The following is a 19,224-nucleotide window of genomic DNA, read 5'->3' on the forward strand; positions in this document are numbered from 1 at the left end:
GCTCGGGTGCCTGAGCAGCACAAAATTTTTGAATAGCATCATTTGAAAGCACAAAACATAGCTCATAATAATCAGCAACGAAAACACCAGCCCATTAAGGTGGGGGTGCTGACGACATATACCTGTGTGAATCATTGTTGTAGCAGAATGGCATGTGAAAATGATGAGTTAAGTTGGTGACGATTGAGTAAAAACGGAACTTTAATTCACTGTGAAGTTTAGTTCAGCGTAAATTGTAATCCTGGGAAATGTACTTCCCATCGAAGTTTTTTCAATAGCCAATGTTTTTGGAAAAATTCTAGAAGATGTGGAGAATAGAGGAAAACGCTTGGGAAAACGTTTCACCAAAAACAGTCCCTGATGAAATGTAGATTGTTTGCTATACATAGGAATGGTTGGTGACACCTAGATCGCCGGCTTAGGAGAATCGACATTTCTACACGCTCAATATCAACGATATTATCATCCAAAAAACTTGGGATCCATCCTTTACTAAACTTACATGACAGGCCGTGTAAACCGTTTTAATTCACTGATTTTCCACATAAGCAATTGTGTTCTTCGCAAATGTTGCAGCCCAGACGCAGAGCAACGGCTATTCTTGCAGCATTATTGTCTAAGAGAAGACCAAGGTTACTGGATGAGATAACTTGCAGCCACTTTGAGGATTCTTTTGTTGATGATGCAAGTAATCTCGCCCGGTCCACTGGTTCACTCGAAGCCAACAGATTGTCAAAACGTTTTCGAATACCGATCAAATCCCATTTTTTTTGAACTTTTCTTGAATTTTCGTCTAACAAAGAAAATTCAGAAGGTAGGCTCTCCACGATAGAAGATATATCATTATTCAATATGTTTAAACCAAATTTTTCTAAAATAGCGTTTGATAAACTTGACGATTGATGAACCGACGAAAGATACGCTGGATGACGCTGGAACATCTGAAGCTTTTCTCATACCTAGTCCACCGAAAGAAAGAGGTAGAGATGCCTGATTCCAAGAAATTACGTTAAGCTTTGTATTCGTAATAATTTCAAGGGTACTGCGGAACATCTCATCTATTGACTCCAGTAAACCTGGAACAAGAAAAGCTTTGCAAGTCCGAAGGAGGTAATTAAACCGAGGAGCTGAAAGAGAACTTTTAAAAATGCAAAGAGCTGGATGAACATCCAAAAGCTTCAAGCGACTTGATAATAATTCGACGCTTTCCATTTTTGACGATAACATTCTTTGCGTCCCTTTTTCGAAAATTGGAGCTCCAAGCAATTCGAACGTCGTTTCGTCAACCTTTCTGATTCCTGGTAGTAACTTTGAAATTTCTTCATACATTTCAGCTTCTTCTGCTTTGCTAGTGTTGATGAAAAAAACTTCACATTTACATGTATTCAACTCCATACCGGATAATTCACAGAATTCTAAAATTCTTTTGATATCTGCGAGAATAGCTTCCAGGTCATCTCCAATTGTACCATCGTCAAGGTACCATCCATTTAATTTTGATCTTAAAGAATGCGTCAGTTTCAAAATTCCTATACAGAATGCTGGAGGGCCGAGAGGATCGCCTTGTTGAACTCCTCTTTTTGATAAGAATATTTCTTCATCATAAATCAAATTTGAATGACGGTTATAAGCTTGATGGATCATTGGATACATTTCTGGGCAAATTTCTGCCACTTCTGACAACAGCAATTTCCTAAAGAGCATGTTAAAAGCATTTTTAAAATCAAACTATGATCGCCATAGCTTTGTCATGATCCGCTGTGGCGAAGCATCTAACTGCGTGAATCAGGGCTTCTGCTCCTCCTTTCACACCAGATCCTAATTGAATTGGAGCCAGAACACTTGATAGATAATCTTTGATGTGATAACAAACTACTTTTCCAAAGACTCTTCTCCAAGTGATGCCTACTGCTATCGGTCTGACGTCTATCTTTTTCTTATCAAAAGCTATCAAAGCAGCACCATAAAATATCGGAAGAATTTCTTCACAAATCTTACCGACCTTTGCCAAATTCGACAAAGAAGTAAGCGCTTTCAACAAACCTGAAGCCGACTCACCGCAAGTAAACGACGTCAAGTCCTTCAAATGTCGAGGTCGCAAACCATCGACTCCACTAGAAGAACTGATTGGAAAGTCTCTGATCGCTTCTTCTACCTCTTTAGTCTGCGTTGGTTTCAATACGTATTCCGCAGGGATAAATGCAGTTCCGACTTCGGCTTGATATGGATGTTTAGAAAGCAGTTTAGCCTTTGTCTCTTGGTTTGCTTCAGCAATCGTTTCATTTGACGTTAGCACTCTTATCGCTCCACGAATATCCCCTTCTCGCACCTTCCTGGTTGCCGATTTGATGTCTAAATCGTCTGATGCCTTTGACTTCTTGTATTGCATGTTTCCGTACTTCAGAAGAAGTTCTTTCAAAGCAACGTCAACATTGGCTATTTTCTTAAAATTCTCCAAGTTCGATCTAATACAATTCTTCCCGTTACTATTCGACTTGTTAGTCGAATTTAGAACCAGGTATGGGAAAGCTAGAAGGCGCATCCATGAATTCAAGTCATTCTTTGAAACTACTGTGTTCAGCAGTGAAGTAAGTTCTTGACACAAAATGATTCTAACAGACTTCTGAATGATTCTCGTCACTGGAATGAACTGTTTACATTTACCTAATAAAAGATTAAATTCATCAACATTATCGCTTTTGTCGCTGTACGAATTATACGTTTCTGAAAGAGTCGTATACGTCACGTCATCCAAATTTGGTCGCACACATTTCTTTTTCTTACTCAAATGTATTCGCAAGCCTGTTTCATTCTTGGCTATAAAGCCGCATTTACAAGTAACTCTATCTGAAATGTCATACGTTTTTGAATTATTATCTTGACAAACATTGTCAGCCACATCAACAATTGTAACCGATTGCGGTTCACGTCTGGATTTCTTACAATTTCTAGGCAAACGATTTCTAAGTTTTTGAACATTATCAATCGTACACCTTCGTTTCAGGTTATGAGAATCTGAAATTAAATCATTTGGGGCACAATTCTTGCAAAACCATTTTTCAGAATTATTTAAAAGCCTGTCGAATTCATCCGAAGATTGAAATGTGCATGCTGGATGAAACCATTTTAAACATTCGTCACAAATGATCCATTTGTCATTTTCGGTCCTATCCAAGCAAGTGCAAACTTTATCGTCTGTTGTTTGAGAGTTTCCCGTTTTTGGATCTTCATAATTTCATATTAGAAGAAATTCTCTTGAAATTTTGGCTCATGCATACAGAACGGATGTCGTCGATGGTCTTTTGATTCTCTCAATCAATATATTTCGCCTTTAATCAGTTTTATTTAAAAATTGAATAAAAATTTTGCAGAGCAAATTTTTTTTTCCAAAAAACGATAATATTGTCCAGAAAGCTATATTATCGTCCGCAAGATATTGACCGTGTTGAAATGTGCCGTCACCTAAATGAAGTAAAAGATTGCAGTCTGTCTAAAACACTAAGATCAAATCAAGTAATAGATTCGATTACTGCCTGAAATGCTTTAGGTCTGTGTGCACCCATGATAATAAACCACCAGCCAATCACAATTTGTTGTCACAATTTAATCCCGAATTCATCCTACCTACCGATTATCTTTTGTAATATTGTTTGTGTCGAAGTTCTCTGAATGGGAAATGTTATATCCCCCCACTTTCCGAACTTATTCGGGTGTCTGCAAATGTGAACGACATTTCAATTTGTTTTGCTCTAGAGACTGCACCAAAACGAATTATTGTTGTTCATACACAGAGAAAAGCAGGAGAGATTATACGTGGCAGTAAGTCGATATTATATATATACATGCCGTACATTCTGTACGTTCGACAACCATAAGTTAATGGTAGATTAGGTTGTACACAGCCAAGCAAAAAAAAAACAAGGACGATAACAATGTAAAACAGAAGTTAGTTCAAATTTCTACTGTTTGTGTTGTCGCAAAGGTTTTGTGCATCTCAAAACCACTCGAATAGACTAATATTTCCGAAACAATTCAAACAATTTGATTAGCCGAGATAGGGATATGGTAATGTTTTGTCGACTCTAGTACGGGGAAGCGTTCTCGTTCGACTAGGAAATAATAAATTCAGTTTAAAATGTTGCCGACTTACACCTCATTGTTGCGTTACGTTGTCTGGATCATTGTCTTTGTATGTCTTCATTATACTATGTATTAGTCAGTAGGGTATTTAAGCCGTTGGTGTGTTGAAGTAAATAAGCCAATAAATTAGCGAACATTTATAAGTTCATAATTTACGTGAACAAGGAACAGCCGATTGTTTGGAGCACCGAAAAGAATCGAAAGGTCAAGAAAACTGAAAATATTCTTGAGATCGAAATCAAACCGCGGAAAGGTAATTAATTAACGCTGCTGTTTCGTTTCAGTTAAAAATTTTCAACTAATTAACATTGAAAATACTAAAGTTCGTTGGTTCAGCGTAGACCAAGCTTCATAGCGCAATACATGCCATTCCAGTAAACATTCACCAATTGTCCACGTTTGTTCCGACTCTCACATTTGCCGCTTGAATAGCTGAATAATATGCAGGTTATGGGCGGATGAGCAATGGGTAATACAGTGCAGACAGACAGATTCGATGCAATTGACGCTGTAAATTCGACTTAGTAGAATTTGAATTTTAATTGAACAATGGGTGGATTTAACCCTTCTTTGATCTGTCCAATTTGAATGTTGAGCGCACTTACAAGATGAATTCAACCTTAAGAAAGTTCACAGAGACCCATGTGGTGACAGGAAAATTGTGAAAATTATTAAGCTAATTTTATGAAAAATCAGGCCGAAACCAAGCCATTTTTCAGGGAAATACCTCACCACCATAATACCGAATTCAAAAAATCCGAACATCATCTGCTCGAGCCAGAACGACAAAATAAGCGATGACAACGAATGGTTGAATAAATGAAGTAACAGATTTGGTGTTAAACAATAGGCAAAACTTGATTTAAAATAATCACAAAATCTGAATCATCTGTTCATGGCAGCAACAACAAAAATAAGCGGACAATGTTATTTTATATAACAAAACGAATGGTTGAACAAATGAAGTAAATGAATCCGTGTTACCGTGTTAGACGCATGACAAAACTTTAAGCAAACTACGTAATAGACTATAACGACATTGTTACCATTCGTTTACCGTTTCTTTTTAGATTAAAGCTGAAAGATTCTGTTACACACTCTAATCCCAACAAAAATCTCTTCGAGAAAAGTGTGACGCAGTCTTTGAAGTACAATTTCTAAAATGAATGATATCGTTAGAGTTAACGCTTTCAGCTTCGTTACGCAAAAATTAAATTTTACATCCAATTTTAGTTCAAACAAGCTGGCTTAGTTTTTCTCATCATCTGTCAAATAATTTTTACAAAAAAAAAATTTGACTGGAAACAACCAAAATTTTACCAAAAAAGTCTGCGTCGCATGTGGCAGATGTTCAGGAACAGACCAGCAAGAAAATTTATCTGCCACATGCGACGCAGACTTTTTTGGTAAAATTTTGGTTGTTTCCAGTCAAATTTTTTTTTGGTAAAAATTATTTGGCAGATGATGAGATAAAACTAATCCAGCTTGTTTGAACTAAAATTGGATGTAAAATTTAATTTTTGCGTAACGAAGCTGAAAGCGTCAACTCTAGCGATATCATTCCTTTTAGAAATTGTACTTCAAAGACTGCGTCACACTTTTCTCGAAGAGATTTTTGTTGGGATATCAGTCGTTTTAGAAGTTTTAGAACACTGCTTTTTATAACAGTTTATAACAGAAATTCGGAAATTTGATGAAATTAGAAAATTTGGCGAAATTCGAAAATTTGACGAAAATCGAAAATTTGACGAAATTCGAAAATTTGACGAAATTTAACGAAATTCGAAAATTTGACAAAAATCGAAAATTTGACGAAAATCGAAAATTTGACGAAATTTAACGAAAATCGAAAATTTGACGAAAATAGAAAATTTGACGAAATTCGAAAATTTGACGAAGAAAGTAATTCTCTATCTTTCATAACCCAAAAAATATTAGCACTTTCATCCTACGCTCGAGTAGCTCAAAATTTGGTCACTCTAATCACTCTAGCTCAAACGAATCTGACCCGATTTTTTAAATTATTTTGTAGGTTTCAATACAGCTAAGCTACAGCCGAAAACGCGTTCCCGACCCTCGAAAACCACACTCAGAAACCACTTCGAGGCCAATAAAACAAAATTCTGGTTTTTCCTGGGTTAATGGCGTATCACAATTTCATTTTTATGCCCACCCTGAGGTTCCTGCTAAATTTCATGGAGATTGGCTGACTAGTTTCCGAGATCGTCCGTCGATAGATAGATAGATAGATAGAAACATACGGAGTAAGTTGAAAGATTTTGATTGTTTGGGAAAAGTCAATTTGGTGTATTTTCTATGAAAAGTGCCAATTTCAAAACGATGTATCTCCGGCAATTTTAAACCTACATAGTCGAGTGATAGCTCGTTTTGCTCGTATTTGAAGCGAGACGATGATAGGTTTTGTGGTGATAAAGTCTAAAGGAAAGAAATTGAACTCACCAATTTGGGCCGACCCATCACTTACATCTTCAGCACAAATGGAACGTATTCGACTAGCTGAAAGGAAAATTCTTCGCTCGACTACAAATACGAAACGTGAACGAGGCACCTTCCGGTTCGCAAACAATTCGACTTTATATCAAAAAGCCAAAACTCCAAGAGTGGATCGTTTCATTGCTGACAAAGCTCTCAATTTTATGGATCGTTGCTCCGAAAGCGAAGATGGAACCATCAGTAGCATTGCGAATTTCCGTCATCTTTCCAACCCCAAATATTTACCAGTATCGTTTTGGAACAAGTGGCGTAATGATGGATCTCTTTTGAATAACAAAAACCAACTCTTGATTTTCAATAGGAGTCAACGCGGCGCCCAGCGGTCAGTGTACAGTACGAACCAATGAGTGACAGAGTTATGGTTTCTGTGTCTCCTTAACTTTGTTTGAAATTTCTTGTCTACGTCTCGCGTTAATTTTTCATTTTCTTTAGTTGCTGAACTATTGCAGTACATTTTTGTTTCAATCCTTTTTGCGTGCCTAAGTCACTTGTTTATTTTGCTTTCATGTGCTATATTTTGAAATGGTAACAACCCAACATAAAATAGCTCATTACATGTTTAAGATTTATATTTGTTCTTTAGCTACAAATAAACGAACTTAAATAAAAAGGAAAGAAACTTAAATTCTCGCCTATATATAGTTGCCGCGTCTCAAAAAAATTTCTTCGTTCTTTTTTTGGAATTTAGACTGCGTCAAGTCCTCCGCTATCGCTCCGGACATGATCTCTAGTCCGGTCTTCCGCATTAATATTCGCAAAAAGTTACATTCTAAAAACATACAAACGCCTGCCGAAATAAGACAACGTGAAACATTCCATTGCGTTGCAATCGAATGAATTCGGTTTATGGCGGCTCTTAAAATTCTGCACAAAATTATGTATGAAAACAATGAGAAGCGCCGCCGGTAATTTTTATTTTACCTTTAACAGTTACAAAGAAACTTTTAACGTTTAAACAATAAAATCCTATCGTCGACAAAAAACCGTCATAAATGACTATCTCACTTAATGTTGATGAATTTGAAGCTGAATCAACGTTCGCATTGTCGGAGGGTTAATGTCCACTCTTTTTCTTCCTTATTCGGAACAATAATTCGAATTTAAGAGTGTGTGCATAGGGTAGCCTGCCACATAAAATCTTTCCTACGAGACTAAACGAAATTAACATCAAACATCGCCAGCCAAACCAAACTTATTGCTGTTTATAATGTATTGTAGGTGTATATAGTTAGCACTAGCAGCCCTGTCTATCGAAATTCGTTAGTGAATACATAATAAAAGTTGAGTTTTATTCCAGAGTTGCCTCTCCATAACATAATTATATGGTTTACGGCGATAAATTTGAAGCTTACAAAACCATAAACCAAACGAGTACTTAAAATTTTCCTTTTGCATTATTATTATTTGAAACTTCAAAATAAACAGAAAAGCAGCCATCAAAGCGATGCGGTAGATATATACACATATACCAATGGTATATTATACCATGCATAAAAGGAGGCTAGAGGAGGAAGGAGCGAGAGAGGGTATTTATACATTTTCTTTGTGACTATCTCTCGGTTCGAACTTGTGAGTGTGTATTATATTGTTGTTAAGTTTGGCTATGGGGTGTACGTATGGCTGCCTGCCTGCTTTTTGCTGATGGGAAACTTTTGACTGGTTTCATGGAAAAACGAAAACAACTTTAATCGCCTTATAGAGAGAGAGAAGTGTCTGACGATAACTATTATTGTGTACATAAGTAGGTAGTTTTGCGATTAATTTTGAAGTGGCACCAAGAAAGTTCTTGTTGCAAATTTAACTAAATTATTTTGAAACTTCTCTCGTTTGACGTATACACGTATAGAGTGAAAGCTATTACATTTTATCAAGCGTTTTGTTGGCTAAAATAATTTGTTTTTGATACAAATTTGTTTGGAATTGTTCGGTGGAGCCGACACGTGTGTGATATATGTAAACTAAGAAATTTTCCGAAATTGATTCTCTGGAAAGCACGAGGGGGTAAATCACTCCGCAGAATCGTGTCACAACGTCCATGAAATCCTAATGAGAAACCACAAGAAAACCAATGTGAAATCACCAATCAATTTGCCACAATTTAGTCAGGGATTATTTTTGAGTTTTAATTCTGAAAAGTTCTTTAAATTCCAGAAAGGTGACGTGACATTTCTACACTGTCAATATCCTGCGGCCGATAATATCATTTTCTGAACGATAATATCGTTTCCTGAACTATAATATAGTTTTTTTTAGCGATAATAGAGGACGCCAGCTTTTTTGGACAAAAACGATAATGTCCAACAATAACAATAATTCCCAACAATAATGCCCCGTCAAAAATGGCGACCATTGTTAATGCATACACATGGACAAGTCAATTTTGTATTTATTTTTGATTTTTATTCTAAACGTGCGTCCGGATCTACATTTTATTACTGCAATCCGTAGATCTAATTTGTAGGAAGCTAACGACATTAAGCTGGAAAAAATCTGTTCATCTTTCAACGCGCTGTTCGACGACAAACATCATCGACTACACAACAAACACGTGCTTAACCTGCAAGCGGAACATATAATGTTTGTCGTCGTACAGCGTGTTGTAAAGTGAAACAATTTTTTCCAGATCATTGATAGCAAACATTCATTCTAGTACTTATAGTAGCGGAGTGTCACAAATGTGTCGAAATATTTTCTGTGTTTTTGTCGCGACAAAACAAAAAAAAACTTTTTGTTTTTGCATCGAGTAAAAAGTGTTTTAGTGTTCAAATATGCCTTGGCGACCTAAAGAGACTATGCCCGAATACAATAGAAAGCATAAGAGGTGAGTTTCTTTGAATTTTTTCGGTGAATTTTTGTGATGCAATTTTCCATACATTTTCGGGAAACTGTCCTGTCATTTCCCAATGACGGGCCTTAAGGGACTTTTTTAAAAAATTTCTTCTTAAATGAAAAAACTCTGAGTCAACGAGAAAACAAACTTTTTTATTTAAATTGCACTTAACATCTATCTACTTCCAACCGGGTTTCGACTGCCACGCAGTCATCATCAGGGATTTTTCTTATCGACTAAAAAATAAATAAAACAAAATTTCGGTCCTAACCATCCGTATCACATCATTACTCTAAAAACACAGATTCCATATGATTTTACGTTACTCGTCATTAACAAAGAAAAACATCGTAAACCTATTCGGTCATAACGTAAAAATCAAAATTTGCATTCAACGATTATAGAGAGCGAATTTCGTTAATGCTAGTCTCTCACTCACATTCAAAAAACTCATCAATACTCGTATCAGGCGTGTTTTCTGTCAAGTCGAAACGTTTCATTTTATGTAACTAGGTAAAGGATCAGAGTGGAGAGCCGAAAAATAAACGCCGGCGGCGTCTAGCCGTCCAAAAAATTGTGGCGGCGGCGGCTAAGCACGGCTTAGCCGTTAAAAAAGTTCAGGCGGCGACTGGGCCTAGCCGCCGACCAAAAAGGTCGGCTGGCGGCGGCTGGATGACAAATTTTTATAATTTTCACGAATTTCTGTGATTTTTTACGAATTTTCGCTCTGTTCACAAGTTTTCGCGCTTTTAACGAATTTTTGCGCTTTTCATGAAATTTCAAATCTTTTACGAATCGAATTTTCGCAATTTTTACGAATTTTTACGATTTTCATAAAATTTGAGATTTTTACAAACAAAAGACCATGTCCATCGACAATATTTTCCACAAATTCTTGAAAATTTTCTTAAATTTCTCAATTTTTCTTGGAATGTTCTTTTGAAGAAAAAATAAAAAACTTACGAAAATCAAAGTAGAAAATATCTTAAAGATAGACATAGCATGGGACATTAAAAGTAGGGGTACATTCTCAAGTGACGGTACTGTCCCAAAAAATGAATTTAATTTTGTTGGTTTGTGTCATCTTTTTTGGATAAAATATGCACCAGCCGCCGAGTTAGCCGACCTAAACCTCTGGCGGCGGCTTTTGGCGGCTAGCTGCAATTAGCCGACCAAAATCTCCGGCGGCGGCGGCGGGTCGTTTTGGGCCTAGCCGCCGTTTTTCGGCGGCTGAAATTTGGCGGCTCTCCAGTCTGTAAAGGATCTATCTAGTTCATTCGAGTCAGTTCTAACTGATGGCATAGTATCTTTGGTTGTATTGCTGTGTTTGTTTCAGTATTGCCCGCAAAACATTTCATTTAATTTATTCACAGTGGCATGTGATGATGGGTGAATTTTGGAATAATTTCAGACAAAATCGGATTCCATCTCATCATCCTATTTTGCTTGTTGTTATACCTGTTCTCACACAAAAACCTTACAGATCTCCGGCACCATCATTATCTGTCATTTAAAGTTTTGATTTCCAAGTGATTAGCTCAAGGAAACCGTTGATTCAACTTTTTTTTTTGCCGGATATTGTTCAGGGACAGAAAGAAACTTTTGACTTGAGTTTGTGAAATTGCAAAAACAGAATCCGTAGAAAGACAGACAAAAAAGTTTCCTACTCCCATTCACCTTAACAAATTCCTCTTTTTTTTTGCTGTTCGTTTTACAACGCTATTCCCACCGAAACCGACAGAGCAATTTATTAACAGACATAAATTTAGCCGTAAAATAAAATTTCTAATTTAGCAAAAAGTCAAAATTATTTAAATTTCAACGGAGAGACAGAGAGCATATATATACGTCTAGATACACCGCAGTCATGTATTCCGTACAATTCGTTCGGGAACATTTTCTCGAAACCGCCATTCAAAGTAAACTTTATTTTATTTACTGTATCTGTGTATACATCTGGAAACACCCGACAAGAGAGACTTTCATTCATCATTTATTGTGCTAAAGATGTAAAAACCATTTCCTCCTCCCCTGCTTCGAACCATATTTACATGTTTCTAATTATCATAAACTTTTTAAAACATGCTAATTTCATCCAACCGCATAAATGGCACACAATACACACTAATAATTCCGAAATCATTTTATTTCTCGTAAATTTTTGGCGTAATTTCATTTACCCCCCCAAAACCCCCAACCCCCAATCTCTGTTCCATCGTTTTGCCATCCTTCAGTTATAACTTACCTTCATACCGAATCACATAAAATGTGTGTTATGTGTGCATAGGAGACGACATTTAAATTTTCTTTGTAATTTTTGAAAAATAGAAAATATACTTTTCGGTTGGGTGATGGTATAAAATCGTTCCCAATCCCAATTTTCACCGGAATGGATGTATAACTCACACACGGCGACGGCTATGAAGTTAATTTTACGAAAAAGGAAACGTTTTCCAGAGTTTTATTTGTACGTGTACGTACACACACTCAGCCTCTATACGTTTTTAACATTCCGTAACTCATGTATTTACATATTTTTACTGTATGTATGGTGGTGGCATGGATATGTGTGTTCGTGTGCGAGTTGTGAAATGTAAATATTTAATTTATTTTGTTACCAAAAACTAACTTTAAACGCAATTTGCATTAATTTTACCAGAATTTATTGCGCTGGGGAAAAGTTTTTAATTCAAGATTTATGAGCAATAAATTTTACAGTTTTGTTTTTGAGTTTGTTTTACTTTAAATTATGCGTGTGCAATAATAACTCTCTGTGTGTTCGGGTGGGAGAAGGTGGTGGCAATTTTAAAGAGAGTCGAAGCTATCAGTCAAGTGTGTGATTCTGATTTATGTAAATTTAAGAGAAGAGTGAGAGAGAGGGATATAAAAGAATTATTTTTCGGGTGATAAAGAAAAAAGGTTGAATTGGAATCGTTTTAAATTTTAATATTTAAAATCTCGCCTTTTTGTGGGTCAGGCCGCTTATTATTTCGAACATCCATATTGAACAGAATCACAGAATTCTGGGAACCAACATACCACAAACGTTCCTTAAATCATCGTAGAGTCCTAGTATTGGGGAAGTAGATGGACCCTTCGGAGTGATGGAATTCTATGAACCGACCTCCAGGCACCTCAATGCCTGATATCGTTGTTAGGGAATGCAATTACCTTTTCACACGTCAAAATTGAATAAGAAATGGCCGGGGAAACGAAGCTCAAAGTTGGTTAGTTCATTTATTGACGTTTTATGCATAAGGCCTTACAGCCTTTTAAACACCAGAAAAAATTTTCAACAAAGGAACTAAAAGATGCAATGATAATACAGAATCCAGATACGTTTGCCGTTTACAACTTGTAAGATTGATTGGCAAGATTGTAGACCATCAGGCCCGGACTGGCCATACGGTGGCCATGGAACCCCCGATGGGCTTTTTCGAGCCAGTCCGGTACTGTAAGACCATGGTGGATGGATGAATTTTGAGAACCAATATACTATTACCACATTACTTCCGAAAGTCTAGAAGAAAACTCAGACCTTCAAGTTCCTCGAATTCTAGAACTGAATATGAAGATGACGTACCATAGTGGAACTGTGTTAGGAACTGACCAACTCATTAATCCCAAAAGTGAAGAAGAGAATTCAAGAAAACCTCATACAACTAGAGGAGTGCGCCGAGCAGAAAAATGTCGACGGTGGCGAACTGAGTGTAAACTGGTCGGCGGCGACGGCGGGGAATTCGGCGCGCCGACAAACTTGACATACGTTTTTTCCACAAATTTTAAAATTATTTTCGAATAATCTCAGGAAGGTATGTGCTTTTAGGGCTCGGAACAGATCTGATCAATTCGATTTATTTTCAGATTGAACTGAAATTTATCCGAACTGAATCTGACCTGAAAATTTTGATCTGATCTGATTCGGATCTGAAGTCTGAAAACTTGAATCTGATCTGATCTGATTTAATCTGAATCATCTGAATACCTTCTGGTATTAAATTAAAAATGGCAAAAATTAAAGCTTTTCTTACTTATTTTGTATTTAATCAGATCCTGTGCAACGAGCCTAGGCATGCAAGATTTTACAACAAAATAGCATTTGTTGGGTCATAACGATTTTCAGATTTCAGATTGATCCGAAAGATTTCGGATCAGATTCAAATTTTCAGATTTCAGATCAGATCAGGTCGCTAGAGATCTGAAACTGAATCTGAAAATTTCAGATTGCATTTTTTCAGATTCAGATCAGGTCAGGTCAGGTTCTGTAGTAACAAATCGAATCAAAGCTAGTACCAAAGTAATCACTTTACAGGAAATGATATGATTACCAACGCTTGAACACAAGGCCAACGCGCAGGTTGAGGAACACAGTGCAAATGTTAGAAACAAGAACAAGATCTGTCGAATAAAACACTTTTGTTTTAAAATGCACTAAAAAATCCAGCCTCAAACACTTGGGTTGAAAAGAAATCAAATATGCACTCCTAGAGTGTTCTGACCTATTTCCAGTGAATTCCTTGAATTAGAAAAGTTGATGTAATTTCATGGACAAATCTAATTAGAAGAATTTCACAAATATGTAACCAGTGGCCAGGCCATGGATTGTTCCAAATGGAAGGAAGTTATGAAGACCTACATCCACAAGTTATAGACACAGGTTGAAAAAAGGAGAGAAGAGTAATTTCAGACAATGTACTTGGGAAGTCTTCGAAAAAGAACATTTCCTTTAATGTGAAACTTCATACCAGTGCTTGGGTCCATGGGTAATTCAAAACATTTACGTATTACAAACATTACTCAAATGGTACTCTGATGGTCCGTTGCGAACAAGTGAAGAGATTGCTCATTTAAACAGTTTCAATGAGTTTTTCATATTGTTATTGAAATTAATTGTTAAGAAGAAAGGGATACTTCTTCTTGACTTTAGAAATAGTTTGACATTCAGAAACTAAAATGCTTCATAAACACGATCAATTTTATTCGCACAAAATCGAAGGAACTCAACTGGATGAATAAAATTTTCAAGAAATTGTCGGCGCCATTGAAAATGAATCGGCGGCGGCGTTGGCGGCGTCACCTAACTTTATTCGGCGGCGGTTAGTGTCGGCGTGAGTAAAAAATCGGCGGCGCGCCGGCGCGATTTCAGCGGCGCACACCTCTAGATACAACCTTCAGAATACTTAATTTCTAAAACTGGGAGCATGGTGACCATGTGCGCAGTTATAGAATTTTAGGAACTGACCTACTACCACCTCAATAATTCAATAAATCTAGAAGATAATCCATAAAACCTCAGGAATTCTTTAAAATCGTTAAGTTCTAGAAGTGGGAGCATGTTTCCATGTAATTACTACATTCGGCTACGCCGAAAGAAGAACATTGGAGGAACATGTGGTGGTAATCTCCAGAACTCTTATTTAAGTAAATAAAAAACGAAAATAAAGTTCTTTAAGTTCTCTAGACACCATCTGAAGACAGTTTTTGCGAATTTACAGTTTTTCAAAGTTTTCGACGCTTGTGTCCTTCCAGTGCTGACTTATGGAGCGGAAACGTTAACTTTAACGAAAGCATCCGAAGATAAATTGAGAGTGACACAAAGAGCCATGGAACGGAGTATGCTTGGAATAACACTCAGAGACAGAATGACGAATCAATGGATTCGACAACAGACCAGGGTCGTTGATGTCATGGAAAGAATAGCATCTCTGAAATGGAACTGGGCGGGACATATTGCAAGAAGGACAGACGAACGTTGGACCAAAAAGATCATGAACTGGCGACCATATAAAAGACGAGCTATAGGTAGACCACCAGAGAGATGGACAAACGGAATTAAGAATATTGCAGGTACAAACTGGCAGCAAATGGTAATGGATCGTACGAAATGGAAAGAAGTTGGAGAGGCCTACATCCAGCAGTGGATAGAAACAGGCTGAAAAAGAAGAAGAAGTTTTTCTGGTTTCAGGGATTTTCTAATATTTTTTGACTTTGACCATTTCTGCCGCCATTTTGAGTTCAAATGTCAAACAAAAACTTGCACCCAAAATTTTTTGGACTTTTTTTTTTCTATAATTTATCCTTTGGATCGATATCTCTTCTTGTTTACGAATGAAAAATCATAGAAAAAAGTGACATAACGGCCGCTCACATCAATTTAGAATCAGGAATCGATACGGAACAACATACGATCATCGTTGGAACGATTTCGTAAGATACAGCAGGTTCACAATAATAAATCCTAGAAACTTTATTTTGACGTCCACGGCCAAGACTAAGGTCAAGACTCTTACTGGCGTTACGCTCAAATGGAAAACAACTCGCCATATAAAATAAACAGCATCGGCTCGTGTATGCAAAGCATACATCATTTGAAATAATAGCTTATAAGTAGGGGGCCCTTTAGCTAAAAATTTGTCACTTTATTTAATCGAAATCGGTAAAATAACCAATTTTATTGAGCTGTGCATTATAACAATTTACTTCGAAGGAAAAATACATTTTTATTCCCAAGCGACACGCGACATTCGGTCCAAATTGCTTTCCATTTTTATCAAAAACAGCCAAGAAAATATTTGAAAATAAATTGAAACAAAAAAAGAAAGAAAGAATAACCCACACGGAAACGTAGAAAATCTGTGTTTTTGAGCAATAAAATACACAGTAAATACCGCCGTACATAATAGTAGCAACAGAAAAAAAAAACCAAATTACTATTAACCGCCAAGGAATGTGACATTTATTGCCATCCAAAATTAGCATATCAGAGACATTTTATGGTAATTTTGGCGGGTAAAATTCTGTGGAATGAATTTACTGGAAGAGTTATGGGAATGTGTGAAAGTTCTTTTTTACCGAGGGTGTTGTCGAATAAATTTTCGGCAAATTAATTGCAGCTTGTTCCAACACACTTTCGCTGCGAAGATTGAGAGGGTTGGAATTTAGAAAATATTATTATGGTAATTATGATACATTTGTGTTGGGTGGTTGTAGCCATCGAAAGTGGCCGAAACAATCTGCATAATGTGGTTTTGATTGGGGTTCACCAAAAATAAATGCAATGGATTTCGACTAATTTCGGGGAAATGAGACATTAGAGCGCCTGCCTGTTGAATATATCGCTTTTGTGGTTTCACTTATCTGTCGACTTGTCATTATGACTGATAGAATGCGTTGTCAAACTCGCCTTCGTCTCAGGTTACATTTTTTGTAATAAAATACCTTCATACAAGTCCGCATGTGTTATCACAAAATCCGGGTGATGAAATGATGTGTAAGTTAACTTTCATTTATGATTCACTAGACTTATACAAGCGAAAAGGTAAGACCTACTTCATTGAGGCTGGTAACATCTCTTTGCCATTGTCACCAGATGAGGTGTGGTGTATTTTTGAACAGCTCATGGGGGTTACAAACGACGATTTTTGTACCACCGCCAGAGGTACATGTCGCTGGCACCCAGTGCCGCTTTTAGCTTTTGGGCGCCATCGGGCAATTGGAAAAATAGGCGCCAATTTAGTAAAGCTAATTTTTTTTAAGGACCACGGGCGCCTTTTTTATTTGCTTCACTTCGGGCGCCACGGGCATTTGCCCATTTGGCCCATATGGAAAAGGCCAGAAAAAGGCAATTTAGGGCTGTGTCGAGTTAGGGCTCATATTAAAGGGCTCGTTCAGGGCTGACTAATAAAACCGGTCCTGAGTTTAGGGCTGTTGATTTACGTGAGTTATACCGTTTTGAAGTTTTCAAGTATGTCTCTTAAGTGTTTCGTCGTGCGGTCCAGGTAGCTCAATCGGTAGAGCATATGACTCATACCCAAGAGGTCCCGGGTTCGACTCCCGGTGCAAAAATGCTTGCCTGGTTTTATTCTAATCACTTGGTGATTAAGCACTCGCTATTAGTTATCTAATGGCTGTACGACCGTAACAAAGTCGCAAATTTCAAAGAAATCCAATATTCGATTTCTTCGCAACAATCACGCCATATTGACATAATGTCAATGACACAATTCACAATATACAACAGACTGTAGGATAAGCGCCATCTATGATCGACTAGTCGCTCATTGGGAAAATGCATGAGTCATTAGTGATGGTTGTGGTCTTCGCATACCACTCGTGGCTTAGAGAATTCACAACGTATGGGACGTTTACACGGTCGATTTGTGAACTATCTGAGTCCGGAGAGATATGATGAAAAAATCACAATTCATATGATCAAGTGACTTGTGCAATAGCACAACAGGCCCACTAGAGGCTTAGGTGCTGGGCTAACCCCCTTCCCATCCAATCCAATCCAAGTGTTTCGTCATAAACTGAATAGGTTTTTGACTTTCCACTTCATCTATGATTTGGGGCTAGTTTAGGGCTGACGATTGAAACCGGTCCCGAGTTTAGGGCTGCTCAAATACCAAAGTTATTCAATTTTTTCTCGAAAAAGCATGTCATATTGGCAGTTTTGGATATTATTCATAGTGTTGCTAGTTGAAAGTATATATTAACGTTTGGGGCTAGTTTAGGGCTGACAATTGAAGCCAATCCTGAGTTTAGGGCTGCTATCCCACCAAAGATATTCAGCTTTTTCTAAACACAAACATGTCATATCATCTGTTTCAACGATATTCAAAGAGCTTCTGACTGAAAGTATGGTCAATCGCTTAGGGCTCATTTAGGGCTGATGATTGAAACCGGTCCAGAGTTTGGAGCCGCTCAGTGACCAAAGTTATTCGATGATTAAGAAAAAATAATCATTTTGGGCGTTTTGTTGATATACAATGAGTTTCTTATTTAAAGCGTAGCTTAACATCAGCGCTAAATGAGCCCTAAACGATTGACTATACTTTCAGTCAGAAGCTCTTTGAATATCGTTGAAACAGATGATATGACATGTTTGTGTTTAGAAAAAGCTGAATATCTCCGGCTGGATAGCAGCCCTTAACTCAGGGTTGGCTTCAATTATCAACCCTAAACTAGCCCCAAACGTTAATATATACTTTCAACTAGCAACACTATGAATAATATCCAAAACTGCCAATATGATGTTTATTTCGAGAAAAAATTGAATAACTTTGGTATTTGAGCAGCCCTAAACTCGGGACCGGTTTTAATCGTCAGCCCTAAACTAGCTTCAAGTCATAGATTAAATGGAAAGTCAAAAACCTATTCAATTTATGACGAAACACTTAAGTGACATACTTGAAAACTTCAAAACGGTATAACTCACGTAAATCGACAGCTCCAAACTCGCGACCGGTTTTATTCGTCAGCCCTAAACGAGCCCTTTCATATGAGCCATAACTCGACACAGCCCTAAATGGTGGGGGTGCCAGCGACATGTACCTCACCGCCGGAGGATCATAATGACATAACAAAGGAAACCCTATACGAAATGGTTATTTATGAAACAAGAATCGTATTTTATCGCACTAGATGTCGATTGTCAACCCGAGGCGAAGTCGAGGTTGACCAGACATCGTGTGCGATTAAATACCGACATACGATTCGTGTTTCATACAACGTTTTATGCAATTAAGTGAGCGAATTCCCCAAGACTACAAAACAAACTACAAAAACAAAATTTTCACTAAAAAAACTGAAACTGAAATTGACATCTACTGAAAAACGTGTTACAACTGTTGCAAAAACAGTTGTTCTAACAGTATTCATAACAGTTGTTATTACATTTGATGAATATATGATTATAATCGTGTCGATGTATTTTGGGTGCGATAAATTTTTTTTCGCAC

The 19,224-nt window shown here is 37.1% G+C and overlaps 1 long non-coding RNA gene across 1 annotated transcript in view; it reads left to right on the top strand.

Annotated features, from left to right (window-relative positions):
• The window catches only part of LOC119075208, a 274,735-nt gene that overhangs the window by 188,467 nt on the left and 67,044 nt on the right, over positions 1 to 19,224 (top strand). The window lies entirely within an intron of this gene.

The sequence above is a fragment of the Bradysia coprophila genome, unplaced genomic scaffold (genome assembly GCF_014529535.1).
Source record: "Bradysia coprophila strain Holo2 unplaced genomic scaffold, BU_Bcop_v1 contig_193, whole genome shotgun sequence".
Taxonomy (NCBI): domain Eukaryota; kingdom Metazoa; phylum Arthropoda; class Insecta; order Diptera; family Sciaridae; genus Bradysia; species Bradysia coprophila.